At 55.0% G+C, this 20,674-nt stretch overlaps 1 protein-coding gene across 3 annotated transcripts in view; it reads left to right on the top strand.

Annotated features, from left to right (window-relative positions):
• The window catches only part of LOC144950593 (protein kinase C alpha type-like), a 280,255-nt gene that overhangs the window by 165,678 nt on the left and 93,903 nt on the right, over nt 1-20,674 (top strand). The window contains exon 1 of one of the 3 annotated variants that reach the window (XM_078880746.1): nt 14,673-14,745. The exons of the other annotated variants lie outside the window; for them this stretch is intronic. The gene's annotated coding sequence lies outside the window, so the exon portion shown is untranslated. Of the gene's footprint in view, nt 1-14,672; nt 14,746-20,674 lie in introns of those variants that run through there. 3 annotated transcript variants of the gene reach the window in all.

Here is a 20,674-nt window from a genome sequence, read left to right as displayed (position 1 = left end):
TCTGGGCAACGGTTGCAGCATTTGCTGCAGCAGTTGTTGCAACACTTGTTGCAGCTGATTGCAGCTGTTACAGCTGTTGCAATTGTTTGCAACGGCTGCAGCTGTTGCATCGGTTGCATCGGCTGCAGCAGTTGCAACAATTGCAGGTTGTTGTAGCGGTTGCAGCAGTTGCAGCGGTCGCAGCAGTTGCAGCTGTCACGGCTGTCGGGGCCGGTGTTGGGCGCAGCAGCTCCTGCTGCTGCTGCTGGCTTCATCGGAGCGGGGAGAGAGACGCTGCAGCGTCTCCTCTCTCGCTCTCTCACCACCCGCCCCCCCGTTGTTTGAGGTCACAGCATCGCTCCTGTGCACAGCACCGCACTGCACCAAACCACGCACGCACCGAACAGCACCACACACAACACCGCACCAAACCACGCACATGCCATACCGCACCACACAACACCGCACCAAACCACGCACACCGAAACGCACCACACACAACACCGCACCAAACCACGCACACCGAAACGCACCACACACAACACAGCACCAAACCACGCACACCGAAACGCACCACACACAACACAGCACCAAACCACGCACCACACACAACACCGCACCAAACCACGCACCACACACAACACCGCACCAAACCACGCACACACCGCACTGCGCAATACCGCACTGCACTGCAGAGAAGGCTCTGGAGGAGGTGGCTAAAATTGACAAGAGGTGTCTATGCATGGGGAGCCTTCGACACGGAGCGAGCGAGAGAGAGAGACCGAGAAAGAGAGAGCGAGAGAGAGAAAGAGAGAAAGAGCGAGCGAGCGAGAGAGTGACCGAGAGATGGGGGTTTATATAAAGCAAAGTTATTATTTTAAAAAAAACAAAAATGATAAACGAAGCAAAGTGCCGACTACACCGAGCATCTTCTTGTTTCCACTGAACGTAAAAAAAGAGAGAGCGAGAGAGAGAGGGAGAGAGAGGGAGAGAGTGAGCGAGAGAGCGAGCGAGCGAGAGGTGGAGGTTTACATAAAGCAAAGTAAAAAAAAATACAAAATGATGAACGAAGCAAAGTGCCGACTACACCGAGCATCTTCTTGTTTCCACTGAACGTAAAAAAAAGAGAGAGAGAGCGAGAGAGGAGTCTCCGTGGCATCCATAGCCGCGGCCCTCTCCGCTCCAATCCTCCTGTGGATCGGAGCGATTGCCCCGGTGTCGTCACTGTTACCCACGGCGTCGTTTTGGCGGAAGGAAGCGTGCCTCCGAGTCGTCGCCGTCCCTACCCCTCTCTCTCTGGGCGAGAGCCAGCGCTAGTCCGGCCTGCTGCCGCATCTGCAGCACAAAAGCTACGCTACCACCACCGCTGCCTGCTGCGTGTATTTGATTCCACGCTTCTGTCACCTTAAATCACCGGGGATGTTCAATCTCTGCAGGCCCCAGTCCTCTTCAGGCCCCAGCCTTTCCTCTTTAGGCCCTGGCCCTTCCTGTTCAGGCCCCAGCCCTTCCTCTTTAGGCCCCAGTCCTTCCTGTTTAGGCCCCGGTCCTTCTTCTGTAGGCCCTGGCCCTTCCTGTTTAGGCCCCAGCCTTCCCTCTTTAGGCCTTGACCCCTCCTGTTTAGGCCCCAGCCCTTCCTGTTTAGGCCCCAGCCCTTCCTGTTTAGGCCCCCAGCCCTTCTTCTGTAGGCCCCAGCCTTTCCTGTTTAGGCCCCCAGCCCTTCTTCTGTAGGCCCCGGTCCTTCCTCTGTTGGCCGTGAGCGGGAGTCGAACCCGAGTCGCCGGGCACATTGGGCAGCGCGCTATCCGCAACACCACCGCTCCTCTACAAAAACACACGCCTACGTACGCGCACGTACGTAACACAATGGGGGGAAAACGGACCATGAAGGCAATACTTTTTTTTAAATCTCCCGATGGCAAGAATGTGGGGGGGGGGGTCACCTTATCAGTTGGTGGAGCTGACCCCCCTTTTTTGGCGGGGGGGGGGGGCGTTGGATTCCCTTTCTTGTTCGTGCTCTCACTGGGACGAGATCAATAAGGGTCGCCTGGCCTTGCCTCGGCCGTGTTCATTAAAGTTGATGGATTTTTATTTTTTTTTATTTGGGAAGCCGTTGCCGGGAACGGGGGAAAGCTTATTGCTCGTGGCTTTGCCCGTTGTGGAGGGGGGAGAGCAAAGGTCAATTTTAAATCTGAAGCTACGAGCGGTGGGGAGCGGTGGGGGGGGGGGTCACGGCAACCGCCCCCCCCCCCCGCCCCCCCCCCCCACAATTGAGTGGCGAATTGGAAACGCAATTTAAAACCCCGGGCGTCGTAGCGCCAGGACAGGGGGATAATAAACGTTGCGGTTCTGCTTTTTTGTTTCCTTAAGGCTATCGCAGCGCAGCTGCACGTGATGTTGTTGGAGCGTTTGTTTGTGCCCGGGTTGTTTTTTGCTCCCAATTAAGAGCCCGTTCACGTACCCACCCGCACCCACCCACCCACCCAGTGGGTCGAAACGACGAGGCTGAGATTCCCAAAATCCTCCTCCTCCACTGCTGCCTCGCCCGACCAGTAGCGGTGTCGATGATGGGTAGGTCTGTGGGTTTTCCATGTGGCGGCGGTGGCGGCGGCGGCGGTGGTGGAGGAGGCGTTTAGCGCTACGCTGACCTAACGTACCCCACCGACCCGAGTTAACGATTTCCACTCACGGCCACCAACACCCAGAGACGACTACCCGAAATGGTTCGGGTCCTCCCCTAGGTCGACTCGGCCTAAACGGAGTTCCTGGCGCAGTGTTTGTAAACATCGCCACACCACCACCCCCCTCCCACCCCTCACCGTGTGCCACAGTGCCGGCCTTCGTAGCGTGCAGCACTTGCCCGCAGCGTTCTGTTATGAGGCTGTGTGTTGTGAGGCTGTGTGTTGTGAGGCTGTGTCTTGTGAGGCTGTGTCTTGTGAGGCTGTGTGTTGTGAGGCTGTGTGTTGTGAGGCTGTGTGTTGTGAGGCTGTGTGTTGTGAGGCTGTGTCTTGTGAGGCTGTGTCTTGTGAGGCTGTGTGTTGTGAGGCTGTGTGTTGTGAGGCTGTGTGTTGTGAGGCTGTGTGTTGTGAGGCTGTGTGTTGTGAGGCTGTGTGCATCATAAATCCGGATGCCAGAGTTCGATTCCCGCTCACTGCAGCCACCAGGTGATGTAGTGGTAGGTTTTTACCCTTTAAACTGGTACAAAACTGACACCTTTATACAAGGCATCATGTTTGCAATAACCACAACACAAGCAGTCAACATGCAAACAAAAAGAAACAACTCTGACGATGATAATGATATGCACTGTCCTTCAAGTTGATTGGTCCACACCTGAGACAGCTTTCCTTAGAGCCTAATCTCCATTGGTGTTGGACCAGATGACGCCAAAAGGCGCTACGTCATCAGGTGATGGTTATCTGAACCGGTCCTGGGCCTCCCCAAGGTCGACTCAGCCTCAAATGAGTACCAGGTGTGTAAACATCACCTGTGAGGTGAGACAAAGGCGGCCGGGCGTGGTACTGGCCACCCAATCCCCCTCGTGTGCCGTGCCGGCCTTCATCAGTGCTCGCTAACAGCACTTGCCCCAACAGTCTGTGCAGGCTACACGGGGGATCTTTGTCTTTTATTCCATCTCAGGATTGTGAGTGTAGGCGGCGGTGATTTTGAGGCCTGTGTCCAGCGGAAGATTGACCCTGACCAGACGATGATAATTACCGCCACTAATCAGAATCACTTCCAGTCGACATCGTTACCCTGCCACGGCAGTTTTACTGCAATTGTAATGATGATGAATGTTAATATTGTAGCGAAATATCGATCTGCACTCAATTTGAAATCGACTACACATTTTGCTCACGTACCATCTGGTCACCCTGTCAGCCGATGCTAAATGGGGGAGGGGAAGGGAAATTTTTGACGTGGCGCGGTTTCACCACAGATGGTGGCGGCAATTGCGGCTGAATCTGAAAAAGGTCGGCTCCGAACCCAGGCTCTCGACGGAGCCGGCTGCCGCTGCAGCGCCGTGACCTCTGACCCGGCGGCGCCGTGACCTCTGACCCCCTGCGGCCGCGTTCATGAGCCGCGAGTCGTGGTTTCGAAAAACGAGGGCGACGACAGAAAGGGACCCGCTAGCCCCAAACGGATTCCGCGGAAGCCTATCCGAGGCTGAATAATTGAAGAGTGAATCGTCTCCACGCGTTAAGCCCCCCTCCCCCCCCCTCCCTCCCCTTTACCCCGGTTTCCGAGATGTCTGCAAGGAGTTTCTGGCTGTGGGTGGGGCGGTGTGAGCGTCCCCGCGTTTGCCGCCAAATCTTTTGAGCGTGCCCGGCATTAACTTGTCTTTGGAGAGGGGTGGTGGTGGTAGCGGTATCGCCGCTTTTTTATTAAGGGCGTGTTACTGAACTTGCCGCACAGAACCGTAGCGACTCGACCGCCGGCCACTCTGCGGTAGCCGAGGCTCAGACTGTGCCAAGTACGCCCCCTCCCGCATGCTGCTGATACTGCTGCAGATTCAATCCACACGTTTGAGAGGCACTTAAAGGCCCCACCTTTGTCTTAAAGGCTCCACTTCTTTCTTGAACGCCCCGCTTCCTCACTGAAGGCCCCACTTCCTTACTGAAGGCCCCTCTTCTTTACTGAAGGCCCCTCTTCTTTACTGAAGGCCCCACTTATTTACTGAAGGCCCCTCTTCTTTACTGAAGGCCCCACTTATTTACTGAATGCCCCTCTTCTTGACTGAAGGCCCCACTTATTTACTGAATGCCCCTCTTCTTGACTGAAGGCCCCTCTTATTTACTGAAGGCCCCTCTTCTTTACTGAAGGCCCCACTTATTTACTGAATGCCCCTCTTCTTGACTGAAGGCCCCTCTTATTTACTGAATGCCCCTCTTCTTTACTGAAGGCCCCACTTATTTACTGAATGCCCCTCTTCTTGACTGAAGGCCCCTCTTATTTACTGAAGGCCCCACTTATTTACTGAATGCCCCTCTTCTTGACTGAAGGCCCCTCTTATTTACTGAAGGCCCCTCTTCTTTACTGAAGGCCCCACTTATTTACTGAATGCCCCTCTTCTTGACTGAAGGCCCCTCTTATTTACTGAAGGCCCCTCTTCTTTACTGAAGGCCCCACTTATTTACTGAATGCCCCTCTTCTTGACTGAAGGCCCCTCTTATTTACTGAAGGCCCCTCTTCTTTACTGAAGGCCCCACTTATTTACTGAATGCCCCTCTTCTTGACTGAAGGCCCCTCTTATTTACTGAAGGCCCCACTTATTTACTGAATGCCCCTCTTCTTGACTGAAGGCCCCTCTTATTTACTGAAGGCCCCTCTTCTTTACTGAAGGCCCCACTTATTTACTGAATGCCCCTCTTCTTGACTGAAGGCCCCTCTTATTTACTGAAGGCCCCTCTTCTTTACTGAAGGCCCCACTTCCCTACTGAAAGCCCCACTTTCTTCAGGGCTCCACCTCATGTTAAAGGCCCCACTTCTTTCTTAAAGGCCTCACATCATCTTAAAGGCCTCACATCATCTTAAAGGCCTCACATCATCTTAAAGGCCTCACCTCATCTCAAGGCCTCATCTCATCTTAAAGGCCCACCTTCTTAAAGGCCCACCTCTTTCTTAAAGGTCTCACCTCCTCCTTAAAGGCCTCGCTCTCATCTTAAAGGTCCCAACTCATTCTTAAAGGCCCACCTCTTTCATAAAGGCCTCACCTCATCTTAAAGGACTCAACTTTTTAAAGGCCTCATCTTCTTAAAGGCCTCACCTCCTTCCTAAAGGCCTCGCCCTCGTCTTAAGGGTCCCACCCTCATCTTAAAGGTCCCACATTCTTAAAGGCCCACCTCTTTCTTAGAGAACCAACCTCATTCTTAACGGCCTCACCTCTTCTCTGGCCCGGCTTTTCGAGCAACACCGAGCTTGCCTTTGCTCTCCGGAGCCCCCCACGGTCTGTTGTGTCCGTGCAATCCCGCTGCGCGCATTACAAATCGCACGGTTATCACGGACTATTGTACATCTCAAAGGTAACACACACACAAACAAACAAAACTAACGGCTCGAATCTCGTTTGATCGGCACGCCCGAGTATCCTGGCTTCCTGTACCCCCGCCGGCTGTTCTCTCGGAGAGAGCGGAAATGCGATGTCACGGGCTCCGTCTCATGGCCGCACAAATCCCCCGTGCCCTGCCTCGAAACGTCGTGATTTTTATTTTATTTTTTATTTTACTTTAGTTAATTTTAATTTTAATTTTTTTTTCCTACGTGACTTTACCGAAACAACCAAAGAATATGAATCCTTGCAGTCACGAAAGCTTCAAATCTAGAATTGATGGCCACCGTTTCTGAGTGGCCATCAACTCGGCACCATCGTGGAGAGGCGATGTTTAAGTGCCGACGGGGCCAATGGCGTCCGTGAACCAATGGAGCTTCGTGGCTCATCGGATTCCTCCGGTATTAAATAGAAGCTCCGATTCAACCCTGTCGCTCCGTGTCCGTGCCGGCGGGCTTTGAGTTCCACGCCTTGGGCTGCCCACGCCATCGTTAGCCTCGGCCTCACCCTCTGCCCACGCTCTACACTTTCTATCGTTCCCTAGCCGTGGACATCGCCTCGTACGTACGCACGCTGAACTTCTTTCGCGCCGTACGTTGCCAACCTGGGCCACTCCGGAGGTGCCGTGTTGGAATTGTCGGACCGGCGATAGCTGTTTTATTTGAGGGTTTAAAAACAAATACGTCAATATATTTATTTTCAACGTATATCTTTTTTTTATGGAGTATTACGAAAATGAATTTTCCCCTGCGTGGGAATTCTAATTTGCCATCATGGATATTTAAGTGCCGCATTTTGTATCCAGAATTTAATTTAAACCACCGCGGCGGGCATTGCCCTCGCCTTGTAACCGTTCCATTACGAAGCTCCCTCTCCTCCCTCCCTCTCCTCCTTCTCCTCCCCCCTCCATCTCCTCCCTCTCCTCCCTCTCCTCCCTCCCTCTCCTCCCTCCCTCCCTCTCTTCCCTCTCCTCCTTCCCTCTCTCCCTCCCTCTCCTCCCTCCCCTCCCTCCCTCCCTCTCATTCTCCCTCCCTCCCTCTCATTCTCCCTCCCTCTCCGCCCTTCCCTCTCCTCCCTCCCCTCCCTCCCTCCCTCTCATCCTCCCTCTCCTCCCTCCTTCTCATCCCTCCCTCCCTCTCCTCCTTCCCTCTCCTCCCTCCCTCTCTCCCTCTCCTCCCTCCCTCTCCTCCCTCTCCTCCCTCTCCTCCCTCCCTCTCTCCCTCTCCCCCCTCCATCTCCTCCCTCTCCTCCCTCTCCTCCCTCTCCTCCCCTCCCTCTCCTCCCCTCTCTCCTCCCTCTCTCCCCTCCCTTTTTTTTTACGATCAGTGGAAACAAGAAGATGCTCGGTGTATTCGGCACTTTGCTTCGTTCATCATTTCGTAATTTTTTTAAATTAAATTTACATTTTTAAACTCTCCTTTATGTAAAGCCCCACCTCTCGCTCCCCTCCCTCCATCTCCTCCCTCTCCTCCATCTCCTCCCTCTCCTCCCTCTCTCCCTCCCTCCCTCCCTCTCCTCCCTCCCTCCATCTCCTCCCTCCCACCAACCCATCCTCCCTCACCCCGCCATGCTTTACCGTAAGCTTTGTCTGTCTTCCGTCACCGGACAGAGCAAATCCCGTGCCGCCGCCGCCGCAGCCGTAAATAAAACTAAAATCCTTCAAATCTTGACAGCGCTGCGTGCAATTTCCTTTGCTAAAAACGTCACGTTGGTTGTCGCGTGGGGAATTTCAAACGGCGTTGTTGTCAGGTCACAATCTCCCCCCCCTCCCTCCCCACTACTCACCCACCTCAGGCACGTGCTCAGCATCCTCCCCGAAAATCTAAAATAAATCCTTTCGTCTCGGAGAACGATCGATATCGCCACTCCGACGGTGGGGGGAGAGTTTTATTTTTTGATTGTTAAATACTTCCCCCCCCCCCCCCCACTTGTTCACGGACGTCGTGCCGGAGAAGCGGTGCGCGAGGACATTTTATTTTTTGTTTAGAACGTGACGACGATTTGCGATGAGTCAAAGAGACGAGTTTGTCAATCGAGTTGATGACGATGATGATTTAAAGGTGGACAGCTCCAGTGGTTTCCGAATATCGGAAGGAAGAGCTTTCAAGACGGCCGCACGAAGCGCATCTGAAAGCGCCGCGCAATGTGGTGACCGTCTTTCTTTGTACATGTGTTGAACTTCTTTTGCACCCTACGTTTGCCAACTGCCCACCTACCCACCCACCCACCAATCCACCCACCAACCCACCCACGAACCCACGAACCCACCCACCCACCAATCCACCCACCAACCCACCCACGAACCCACGAACCCACCCACCAACCCACCCACCAACCCACCCACTAACCCACCAACCCACCCACTAACCCACCCACCAATCCACCCACGAACCCACCCACCAATCCACCCACGAACCCACCAACCCACCCACCCACCAATCCACCCACTAACCCACCCACCCACCAATCCACCCACCAACCCACCCACCAACCCACCCACCAACCCACCCACCAACCCACTCACCCACCAACTCACCCACCAACCCACCCACCAACCCACCAACCAACCCACCAACCCACCCACCATCCCAACAATTCTTCCACCAACCCACCAACCCACCAACCCACCCACCCGCACCCTGCAACGATTGCAGACATCTCAGAACGGGGGGGGGGGGGTTCACTGGCCGCGTGGAGATCAGGGGGGAGGGGGGGAGGAGGGGGGGAGGTTGTGACCCTCAGCTGCTGGATTGGCCACCTGACGTCACCTCGCCGTGCGTAGCCGTCACAGTGCGGGGCCTTTGGCAAGCCGCGTTGCCCAGAGCACCACCATGCCCCCCCCCACGTTGCTTCGGACTTAGCAGCGGGTGGCCGTCGACTGAGGCCGTCGGACAACGACGCTGGTCACGCTGCTTGCGGCCGTCTGGAACGCTCTTCCTTCCGATGTTACGAGGCCGGCGCGGGGGAGCGATGCAACTTTTGAATCGTCGTCTTGGTTGGCAAACTAATTTCTTGAGAACTGCTTCTTGTTGTTGTTGTTGTGTTTAGTTTGTTGTCCCCCCCACCCCGCACCTCCGATTAGCACGGTGGTCAGTTTCAGTTTCATTTATTTCGTAGAGCCCTGTGAGCCATTGTGCTCTTGTCGACGTACGGTGCAAAAGAAGTTCGACACACGTTGAAAACATAATGACGAGGGCGGTGTCACCGCATCGCTTTCGGAAGTGCTCCGGCGGCCGTCTGGAACGCTCTTCCCTTCCGATATTACGTAGCCATCGCGAGCGATGCAACTTTTAAATCATCATCATCATCTAGATTGATGAACTCACTTCTTTAGAACTGCTTCTTGTTGTTTTTAGTTTGTTTTCCTACCACACCCCCTCTCACCACCGATTAGCACAGTTGGCTACGTACGGTGCAAAATAAGTTCAACAAACATACAAAGACAAAGGTCCCCTGTGCGCATGCAAGTTGACCTATCACACAGTACGTAGCCAAACGTGCTAATCGGAGGTGCGGAAAAGCCATTAGCAGGCTACAAAGCCCTTCAGCAGACTGTAGGGGCAAGTGCTGTTAGCGAGCAGGACCTATGAAGGCCGGCAAGGCACAGCACACGAGGGGGTGGGTGGCCAGCATAGGTGGGACAAAGTCATTGTTATGCAAGTCCAAGTCGAGTCGCAAGTCATCAAATTCATGACTCGAGTCTGACTCGAGTCCAAGTCACATGACTCGAGTCCACATCTCATAGGTGGGACAAAGTCATTGTTATGCAAGTCCAAGTCGAGTCGCAAGTCATCAAATTCATGACTCGAGTCTGACTCGAGTCCAAGTCACATGACTCGAGTCCACACCTCTGGTGGCCAGCACCACGCCCGGCCGCCTTTGTCTCCCTAATGCTGAAGTTCAACATACATCATGTCTCCCTCTCCGTCTCTCTCACTCTCTTGCTTTCTCTCTCACTCTCTCCTTCTCACCCTGCCGTCTGCCCTGCGTGTGTTTTTGATCCCCCAAGGAGGAGGCATGATGCCCCCCCACCACCATTCATCACCCCCCCCGTCTCTGTGTGTGTGTGTGTGGGCATGTGCGTGTCGCGTGTGCGCATGTGCGCGTGTGCGCGTGTGTGTGCGTGTGGTGCGGAGATATCACTCCGGGCGGGACACAGCGCCTGTCGCCAAGTGAGTTGGTGGCCTACTTATCTGGGCAGCACACGAAGTTGAAGCCATATATAGAGAGATATATACCGTCTCAAGTTGTATTATTTTTCTGTTATTTCATTCTTTAAATGTCAAATAAAAGAGCAGCCCCGTCATCGGCTGCGACGGGGGCCATGACGGGGGCCCAGCCATCACGCTCGCCGCAGAGGATTGTGGAGGTTCGGTAGCCCAGTGGCCACCCTGGTTAACATTGCCAGCCCGTTAACACTGCAAGTAGAGGGAGTTCCTGTAATCTCCTGCAGATGTAGGTGCCACTGGTTCTTCACGTTCTGTAGATGTAGGTGCCACTGGTTCTTCACGTTCTGTAGATGTAGGTGCCACTGGTTCTTCACGTTCTGCAGATGTAGATGCCACTGGTTTTTCACGTTCTGCAGATGGAGATGCCACTGGTTCTTCACGTTCTGCAGATGTAGATGCCACTGGTTCTTCACATTCTACAGATGGAGATGCCACTGGTTCTTCACGTTCTGCAGATGTAGATGCCACTGGTTTTTCACGTTCTGCAGATGGAGATGCCACTGGTTCTTCACGTTCTGCAGATGTAGATGCCACTGGTTTTTCAAGTTCTGCAGATGGAGATGCCACTGGTTCTTCACGTTCTGCAGATGTAGATGCCACTGGTTCTTCACATTCTACAGATGGAGATGCCACTGGTTCTTCACGTTCTGCAGATGTAGATGCCACTGATTCTTTACGTTCTGCAGATGTAGATGTCACTGGTTCTTCACGTTCTGCAGATGTAGATGTCACTGGTTCTTCACATTCTACAGATGGAGATGGCACTGGTTCTTCACGTTATGTGGATGTAGATGCCACTGGTTCTTCACGTTCTGTAGATGGAGATGCCACTGGTTCTTCACGTTCTGTAGATGGAGATGCCACTGGTTCATCACATTCTGCAGATGTAGATGCCACTGGTTCTTCAAGTTCTGCAGATGTAGATGCCACTGGTTCTTCATGTTCTGTAGATGTAGATTCCACTGGTTCTTCACATTCTGCAGATGTAGATACCACTGGTTCTTCACGTTCTGAAGATGTAGATGCCACTAGTTCTTTACGTTCTGCAGATATAGATGCCACTGGTTCTTCACGTTCTGCAGATGTAGATGCCACTGGTTCTTCACGTTCTGAAGATGTAGATGCCACTGGTTCTTCACGTTCTGAAGATGTAGATGCCACTGGTTCTTCACGTTCTGCAGATGTAGATGCCACGGGTTCTTCATGTTCTGCAGATGTAGAAGCCACTGATCCTTTACGTTCTGCAGATGTAGATGTCACTGGTTCTTCACGTTCTGTGGATGTAGATGCCACTGGTTCTTCACGTTCTGTAGATGGAGATGCCACTGGTTCTTCACGTTCTGTAGATGTAGGTGCCACTGGTTCTTCACGTTCTGTAGATGTAAGTGCCACTGGTTCTTCATGTTTTGTAGATGTAGATGCCACTGGTTCTTCACGTTCTACAGATGGAGATGCCACTGGTTCTTCACGTTCTGTAGATGTAGGTGCCACTGGTTCTTCACATTCGTAGATGTAGATGCCACTGGTTCTTCAAGTTCTGCAGATGGAGATGCCACTGGTTCTTCACGTTCTGCAGATGTAGATGCCACTGTTTCTTCACATTCTGCAGATGTAGATGCCACTGGTTCTTCACGTTCTGCAGATGTAGATGCTACTGGTTCTTCACGTTCTGCAGATGTAGATGCCACTGGTTCTTCACATTCTACAGATGGAGATGCCACTGGTTCTAAACGTTCTGTAGATGTAGGTGCCACTGGTTCTTCACGTTCTGCAGATGGAGATGCCACTGGTTCTTCACGTTCTGCAGATGTAGATGCCACTGGTTCTCCACGTTCTGTAGATGTAGGTGCCACTGGTTCTTCACGTTCTGCAGATGGAGATGCCACTGGTTCTTCACATTCTGCAGATGTAAATGCCACTGGTTCTTCAAGTTCTGCAGATGTAAATGCCACTGGTTCTTCAAGTTCTGCAGATGTAGATGCCACTGGTTCTTCATGTTCTGCAGATGTAGATGTCACTGGTTCTTCACGTTTTGTAGATGTAGATGCCACTGGTTCTTCACATTTTGCAGATTTAGATGACACTGGTTCTTCATGTTCTGTAGATGTAGGTGCCACTGGTTCTTCACGTTCTGAAGATGTAGATGCCACTGGTTCTTTACGTTCTGCAGATATAGATGCCACTGGTTCTTCACGTTCTGCAGATATAGATGCCACTGGTTCTTCACGTTCTGCAGATGTAGATGCCACCACCGCCGTGTATTGCTCGGCAGTTGTGAACTTACGACTTTCGGTCCGAACAGGGCAAGTGGACATACAGGACTGGATTCGTTCGTATCTCTGAAGGGTTCGTAAGTCGAACGCCCGTAAGCTATACCACCGTGCCACGCGCTGGCCGCTTCGCGGAGGATGTTGAAGATTACGCGGCCTCACTCGTAAGAGAGGGGGGGGGGGGGTGGGGGGGAGGTCGTGGGTACGATTCCCACCCCGGACGCCCGCTGTGTATTTGGAGTCTACGTGTCTCTCTCTCTCTCATCATCATCACGGTGGCTAGGAGATGTTAACTACCTCGCCTGGTATACAGGAGGTCGTGGGTTCGATCCCAACCCCGGATGCCCGCTGTGTATTTGGAGTCTACGTCTCTCTCTCTCTCTCATCATCATCACGGTGGCTAGGAGATGTTAACTACCTCGCCTGGTCTACAGGAGGTCGTGGGTTCGATCCCGACCCTGACGCCTGTTGTGTATATTTGGAGTTTGCGTGTCTCTCTCTCTCTCACACTCCCCGGTGATCGAGGGGATTTGTCTCCGAGCCCCTCTGGTTTTCCCCTCCACGTTCAGAATCGACGTCCCGCGTTTAGAGAGTTATTTATCTGTGGCTATGAATTTCCACGCGACGATGATGACGACGTCGACGACGAGCCACTTCGTCATTTGTGGTGGCCAGGTCGCTTCTGAAAAACAGAGCGATGTAGCCCAGTTGGGCCTTTTAACCGTTAAGACGATAAAATGCGTTTGATCTTAGTTTCTTCCCCAGTCACGTTGGCCGTCTCAACCCCCTGCCCTCTGCCCCTCGCCACGTGAACGTCCGTGTCCCCGCGTCGCCCACGTGTGTCATGAACACGCAACAAAAACATGCTCGGACAGCCATTGAGCGGCGCTTAATCAGCTCGTCAATTATGTGAGGTGAGTGCCCCCCACCACCACCTCCGAAAAAAGGATCAAGGTTCGTTGAGAAAATTGCAAGGATCTGCCCCCCCCCCCGCCGCCAACCCCCCCCACCAACCCCCCCCAACGTCAACCATCCCCCACCGCCAACCCCCACCCACCAACCTTCCCCCCCCCGTCAACTCCCCCCCCCCCAGCAACCCTCCCACCAACCCCCCCCACCAACCCCCCCCAACGTCAACCATCCCCCACCAACCTTCCCCCCCCCCGTCAACTCCCCCCCCCCCCCCAGCAACCCTCCCACCAACCCCCCCAACGTCAACCATCCCCCACCGCCAACCCCCACCCACCAACCCCCCCCACCCCCCCCCCCAACCCCCCCCCCACCAACCCCCCCGCCAACTCTCCCCCTCCCACCTACCCCCCCCCCACCAACCCCCCCCCACCAACCCCCCCGCCAACTCTCCCCCCCCCCACCAACCCCCCCCCCCACCAACCCCCCCCCCACCAACCCCCCCACCAACTCCCCCACCCACCAACTCCCCCACCCACCAATTCCCCCGCCAACTCCCCCCCCCCAACCCCCCCCCCACCAACCCCCCCCCCCCCACCAACCCCCCCACTAACTCCCCCACCCACCAACTCCCCCACCCACCAACTCCCCCACCCACCAACTCCCCCACCCACCAATTCCCCCGCCAACTCCCCCCAACAACCCCCCCCCCCATCAACTCCCCCCCCCCCCCCGCCAACTCCCCCCACCACCAACATTTTTTGAATAAAACCCGGGTAGTCGGTCCTCCCGTCGCGCGCAATCATTCCCCCATTAGAGCCCATTTGGAAATCGTCGGCACGTTCGCTTGATTGACCCAAAATAGCCCGTGGACGTGAAACAAGAGCAACGTGAGCCATGCCCAGCCCTCCGCGATTCCCCCGGAGCGACGGGGGGGGGGGGGTGGTACGTGACGCGTCGCGTCGCGTCTCCCCTCGCCTCGCTCGCTCACGCACGGAGGTCTTCGGCTCGATCCCGGGACCTTGGCTGATGCCTGTTGTCTCGTGCATGCCGAGGTCTGTGCGTTCTCTCATCTCTCTCGGCCCGGGGTGGCGCCAGCGTGGAACGGATCCGCGCGGTTTTTGCCCTCCCTCCTCCACGTTGAGAATCAACGACGCGCGTCCGAGATTATTCGTCTGCTGCTGCTGCTGTAAATCCTCGCGTGGTGATGATGATGATGACGATGTCATCATCCACCAACGCGATGAACGGCTACCATCATCATCACGTGTGGCCAGGTCGCCTCTGAACGACAGCTGACAGCCGACACCCGGTGAGAAATAAAAAGAGGAGCGGCAGTCGATCGCTCGGTCGCGTTGGTTGGGCCGGAAATTGAACCGTCGCGTCGGTCACATTTGCTCATCGTCCCTTCGACGGTAACCCTGAGGCGTAGTGGGGACCGGCGATGCAGTTCTACAGGAGCTGGTGGTGGGTGTACCCTTTTGTTGTTACTTGACTTTTACGTGAACGAACTCGCCGGCTCGCAATCGAGTTCGTCGCGATCCGTGGTACCGTCGCGATCCACGCTATCATCGCGGTCCGTTACAATGGACGCTAAATCCCGCCCGGCCCGTACAGCCGGTCGCCCCGCCTATTCTGCGAGGCAGATCTCCGCGGTAGCGTAGTTCAACTTCTTTCGCACCATCGTGCACAGCCGACCGCGCTAATCGGAGGTGCGAAGCGGTGGCAGGGGGGTTGGAAGGACAACAAACTAAACACACGAAAGCCTTCTTGGTTCTTTTGGTAAAGTCACGTAGAATGGAAATAATATTATTATTTCCATTCTACGTGACTTTACCGAAAGAACCAAGAAGATTAATCCCTGCAGTCACGAAAGCTTTAAATCGAAATTTACACGAAAAGCCGTTCCAAAGAGATGAGTTTGTCAACCTCGGTGGTGACTTTCAAAGTGCACGGCTCCGGTGGCTTCCAAAACATCGCAAGGGAAGGAGCGTTCCAGACGGCCGCAGAAGCGCATCCGACGGCGCCGCGCATTGCGGTGACCGCCGCCTTCGTTCCGACGGCTCGGCCAAGCGTCGCCTACTCGGGCAGCCCTCTCCACAGGCGCCGACGGGACTGGACATCTGTGCAACGGAGCGTCGCAGCTCATCGGATTCCTCCTGCAGTCTAAATCAAGATTCTGATTCCGAAAAAGCTGCGGCTGCCACCGCCGCTGCCGCCGCCGCGAGAATGACCGGAATTGCGAGGGAACACGGCGGCACTAGTGGCAGTGGCAGCGGTAGGAGCAGCAGCTGCGATAGTGGCAGTAGCAGCGGCAGCAGTAGCAGCGGCAGCAGTAGCAGCGGCAGCTGTAGGAGCAGCAGCAGCAGCAGCTGCGATAGTGGCAGTAGCAGCGGCAGCAGTAGCAGCGGCAGCGGTAGCAGCGGCAACGGTAGGAGCGGCAGCAGCAGCTGTGATAGTGGCAGTAGCAGCGGCAGCGGCAATGGCAGCAGTAGCAGCGGCAACGGTAGCAGCGGCAGCAGCAGCTGCGATAGTGGCAGTAGCAGCGGCAGCGGTAGAAGCAGTGGTGGCAGCAGCGGCAAACAGCAGTGGCAGCAGCAGTGATAGTAGCAGCAGCATCAGCAATCGCATGAGCGGCAGAGTGCAAGTCGCGATGGCAACGCGTGACAGCCGCTGTCTTTCAGGGGGTCTCCCCCCCCCACCGGCGTTTGAATATCAAACGCTGCGACGCTTTTTGCTTTAAATATGCAAGGCGCCCTCCGTTTGAAGCCCGACGGTCGCTTCCCCTTTCATGAGTCGGGTGGTGGTGGTGGGGGGGGGGGAGATGAGACGGAGACATCGGAAATGAGCGGAGGGGGGGAGGACGCCAATTAGCGGGGCAAAGAGGACGATGGGAACGCCACCACTGCCACCACCCACCACCGCCGCCACCACCACCACCTCCGCCACCACCACCACCGCCACCATCGCCACCACCGCCGCCACCACCACCGCCACCACCGCCACCACCGCTGCCACCACCCGCCGCCCGCCACCGCCACCGCCACCACCGCCACCACCGCCACCACCACCGCCACCACCACCGCCACCACCGCCACCACCACCGCCGCCACCACCACCGTCACCCGCCACCACCACCACCGCTACCACCACCACCGCCGCCGCCACCGCCGCCACCACCGCTGCCACCACCACCAGCACCACCGCCACCACCGACGCTTCCGCCGGGGAAGGAGAGGCGCTTCAAGGGCGACGGGTGGATGCGTGCCGGCGACGTTTGACGCCGCCAGCTTGTGGTTTTAATTGGTCGTGGAGGGGGGGGGGGCGGCGGGAAGTGGGTAAGGTTACGGGTGAAAGGGGGGGGGGGCGTGTGAGGAGAGGGTAGAGGTGCAGCCCTGCAATAGCTTGCGCACCGTTGGCCTCCTCTTCCATGCTGGCCCGGGTGCGTCGCGGGGGGTGGCGGGAGTTAATCCACCACCGCTTTACCCAACCACACCCGCTGGGTGGAGGTTTTGCCCGGGGGCGGGCGAGGTGTGGGCAGTCTTCTGACCCTTACTCAAGCCCAGAGGTCACTCTGCTGACCCTTGCCCAGAGGTCACTCTGCTGACCCTTACACAAGCCCAGAGGTCACTCTGCTGACCCTTACACAAGCCCAGAGGTCACTCTGCTGACCCTTACTCAGCCCAGAGGTCACTGCTGACCCTTACTCAGCCCAGAGGTCACTCTGCTAACCCTTACTCAGCCCAGAGGTCACTCTGCTGACCCTTACTCAGCCCAGAGGTCACTCTGCTGACCCTTACTCAGCCCAGAGGTCACTCTGCTAACCCTTACTCAGCCCAGAGGTCACTCTGCTGACCCTTACTCAGCCCAGAGGTCACTCTGCTGACCCTTGCTCAGCCCAGAGGTCACTCTGCTAACCCTTACACAAGCCCAGAGGTCACTCTGCTGACCCTTACTCAGCCCAGAGGTCACTCTGCTAACCCTTACACAGCCCAGAGGTCACTCTGCTGACCCTTACTCAGCCCAGAGGTCACTCTGCTGACCCCTTACTCAGCCCAGAGGTCACTCTGCTGACCCTTACATAGCCCAGAGGTCACTGCTGACCCTTACTCAGCCCAGAGGTCACTCTGCTGACCCTTACTCAGCCCAGAGGTCACTGCTGACCCTTACACAGCCCAGAGGTCACTGTGCTGACCCTTACTCAGCCCAGAGGTCACTGTGCTGACCCTTACACAAACCCAGAGGTCACTGTGCTGACCCTTACTCAGCCCAGAAGTCACTGCTAACCCTTACACAGCCCAGAGGTCACTGTGCTGACCCTTACACAAACCCAGAGGTCACTGTGCTGACCCTTACTCAGCCCAGAGGTCACTCTGCTAACCCTTACACAGCCCAGAGGTCACTGTGCTGACCCTTACACAAACCCAGAGGTCACTCTGCTGACCCTTACACAAGCCCAGAGGTCACTCTGCTGACCCTTACACAAACCCAGAGGTCACTCTGCTGACCCTTACACAAGCCCAGAGGTCACTGTGCTGACCCTTACTCAGCCCAGAAGTCACTCTGCTGACCCTTACACAAACCCAGAGGTCACTCTGCTGACCCTTACTCAGCCCAGAGGTCACTCTGCTGACCCTTACGCAAGCCCAGAGGTCACTCTGCTGACCCTTACACAAACCCAGAGGTCACTCTGCTGACCCTTACACAAACCCAGAGGTCACTCTGCTGACCCTTACACAAACCCAGAGGTCACTGTGCTGACCCTTACTCAGCCCAGAGGTCACTCTTCTGACCCTTACTCAGCCCAAAGGTCACTCTTCTGACCCTTACTCAGCCCAAAGGTCACTCTGCTGACCCTAATGCAAGTCCAGCAGCACTCTACTGACCCGTACGGAAGTTAACGAGCGATCCCAAACAAAACGACCGCGCGGAAAAATCTACAAAATAAGCCTGTTGGCGCCATCGCGTACCGCTGCCTGCAAGCGCTTGCGGGCAGAGGTCGCAACCGGGTACCCGATACCCGTACCCTACCCGATACCCGGCTACCCGTGAGTCACTGGTGAGTCACCGTTTGTCACTCATTTCCCAACGTCTTGTCTCTTCTCACAATTCAAGTTCCTAGAATCAACCCACCCGCGCCTGCATCGTGGCTTCATCCCAGAGGTCGCAATCAGGTACCCGATACCCGTACCCTACCCGTACCCGGCCGGGTACGGGTAGGGTACGGGTACGGCCGGGTACGGGTACGGGTACGGCCGGGTACGGGTACGGGTAAGGAATCAAAATCCGTTTGTGACCTCTGCTAGCGGGTTTCATCACGCGACCCCTTTGTCGGTGCGATGGACCCGTCGGTCAATGCCGTCCGTGGCTTTCTCCCGGGCGAGCCGCGGAGAGTTTTTCGTCTTTTTATTTCCCCCCTTCTGATGGGGGGACCCCCCCCCCCTCCCCCTCCCACACGTCGGTCACAACTGCTTCATGAGGTGTAACGAAGCGAGCGCATTCAGAGTGAATGCGGAATTACGATTTGTCGTAGCCGGGGAATTTCTTGGGTGATGCAACGGTGGGTCAGCGCACTGGATTTTCAATGCGGAGGCGTTGGGGCGTGTAACGTTGGGGTGGGGGGCGGTCGTCTTCACGAATTTGGGGGGGGGGGCGGTCTCCACCGCCGGACGCAGCCAATTGAGCGAATGGAACTCGGGGGGCTGAAGGCACTGATGAGTAGCAGCAGCGGTTGTTGTTGTGGTTGATGTTGTTGTTGTTGATGATGATGTTGTCGTTGTTGATGATGTTGTCGTTGTTGATGTTGATGTAGTTTACGTTGTTCATGATGTTGATGTTGTTGATGATGTTGTTGATGTTGTTGATGTAGTTTACGTTGTTCATGATGTTACCGTTGTTGATGTTGTTGATGTAGTTTACGTTGTTCATGATGTTGATGTTGTTGATGATGTTGTTGATGTTGTTGATGTAGTTTACGTTCTTGATGATGTTGTCGATGTTGTTGATGATGCTGTTTATGTTGTTGATGTAGTTTACGTTGTTGATGATGTTGTCGTTGTTGATGTTGTTGTTGATGCTGTTGATGCTGTTGGTGTAGTTTATGTTGTTGATGTTGTTGTTGATGTTGATGATGCTGTTGATGTTGTTGATGTAGTTTATGTTGGGTGGCGGCGGGTTTAACGACACAATGTTTATATACTTACGCGTTCTAACCCAATTAAACCCGGCAATACGCATGCTATAGGTCTCGAAAACCTCTAACTACGTGTTAAACAGGGGTAAGGGCAAGTGCCTAGAAACGCACGTCTCTAAAGTATGGAGAAAGAACACATTGCATGCATTCCTGCGCGTTTGGCAACAGCCGCTGGGTGTCTATGGACGTACAGCAGCTCGCGCCCTGCCACCCCCCGTCACAGTAACGTGGAATTTCCGTTGCTTGCTCTTGACAGGAGCCTGTAAACGAAACGGGAGGAGGTGGCTCAAGTCTCTTCGGACCGGAGGGAAATCACTCCGACTTATCTCTCTTGATTGAGAGCTTTGCGAGCACCTCTTATCGGTTTTCTCGACAGTATTACTCGCTAGCCGCGGTCCAGGGAGACCTATCAAACGCCTGAACCACCATCCTCCTGTAAACATCGAGCCACGATGGCTAGGAGATGTTAACTACCTCGCCTGGTATAAAAGGGGGTCGTGGGTTCGATCCCGACCCTGACACCTGCTGCTGTATATTTGGAGTTTGCGTGTCTCTCTCTCTCTCTCATCATCATCACGGTGGCTAGGAGATGTTAACTACCTCGCCTGGTGTACAGGAGGTCGTGGGTTCGATCCCGACCCTGACGCCTGCTGTTGTATATTTGGAGTTTGTGTGTCTCTCTCTCTCATCATCGTCACGGTGGCTATGAGATGTTGACTACCTCGCCTGGTGTACAGGAGGTCGTGGGTTCGATCCCGACCCTGACGCCTGCTGCTGTATATTCGGAGTTTGCGTGTCTCTCTCTCTCCCCGTGGTCGTGTGGATTTTTCTACAGGTCCTCCGGTTATTCTCTCCACATTTAGGAATCGACGTCACGCGTTCAGAGTTAGCTGGCCGCTATAAATGTCCTCGCGATGACGATGATGAGCCCTCTTCGTAGCAACAACCAAACACAATTTGAAGCTTTCGTGACTGCAGGAATCCATACTCTTTGGTCCTTTCGGTAAAGTCACGTGGGTAGAAATAAAATAAAATAAAACAAATCACG

Source organism: Lampetra fluviatilis, chromosome 58 (genome assembly GCF_964198595.1).
Source record: "Lampetra fluviatilis chromosome 58, kcLamFluv1.1, whole genome shotgun sequence".
In the NCBI taxonomy this organism is placed as follows: domain Eukaryota; kingdom Metazoa; phylum Chordata; class Hyperoartia; order Petromyzontiformes; family Petromyzontidae; genus Lampetra; species Lampetra fluviatilis.
This window is presented reverse-complemented; position numbering and strand designations above follow the sequence as displayed.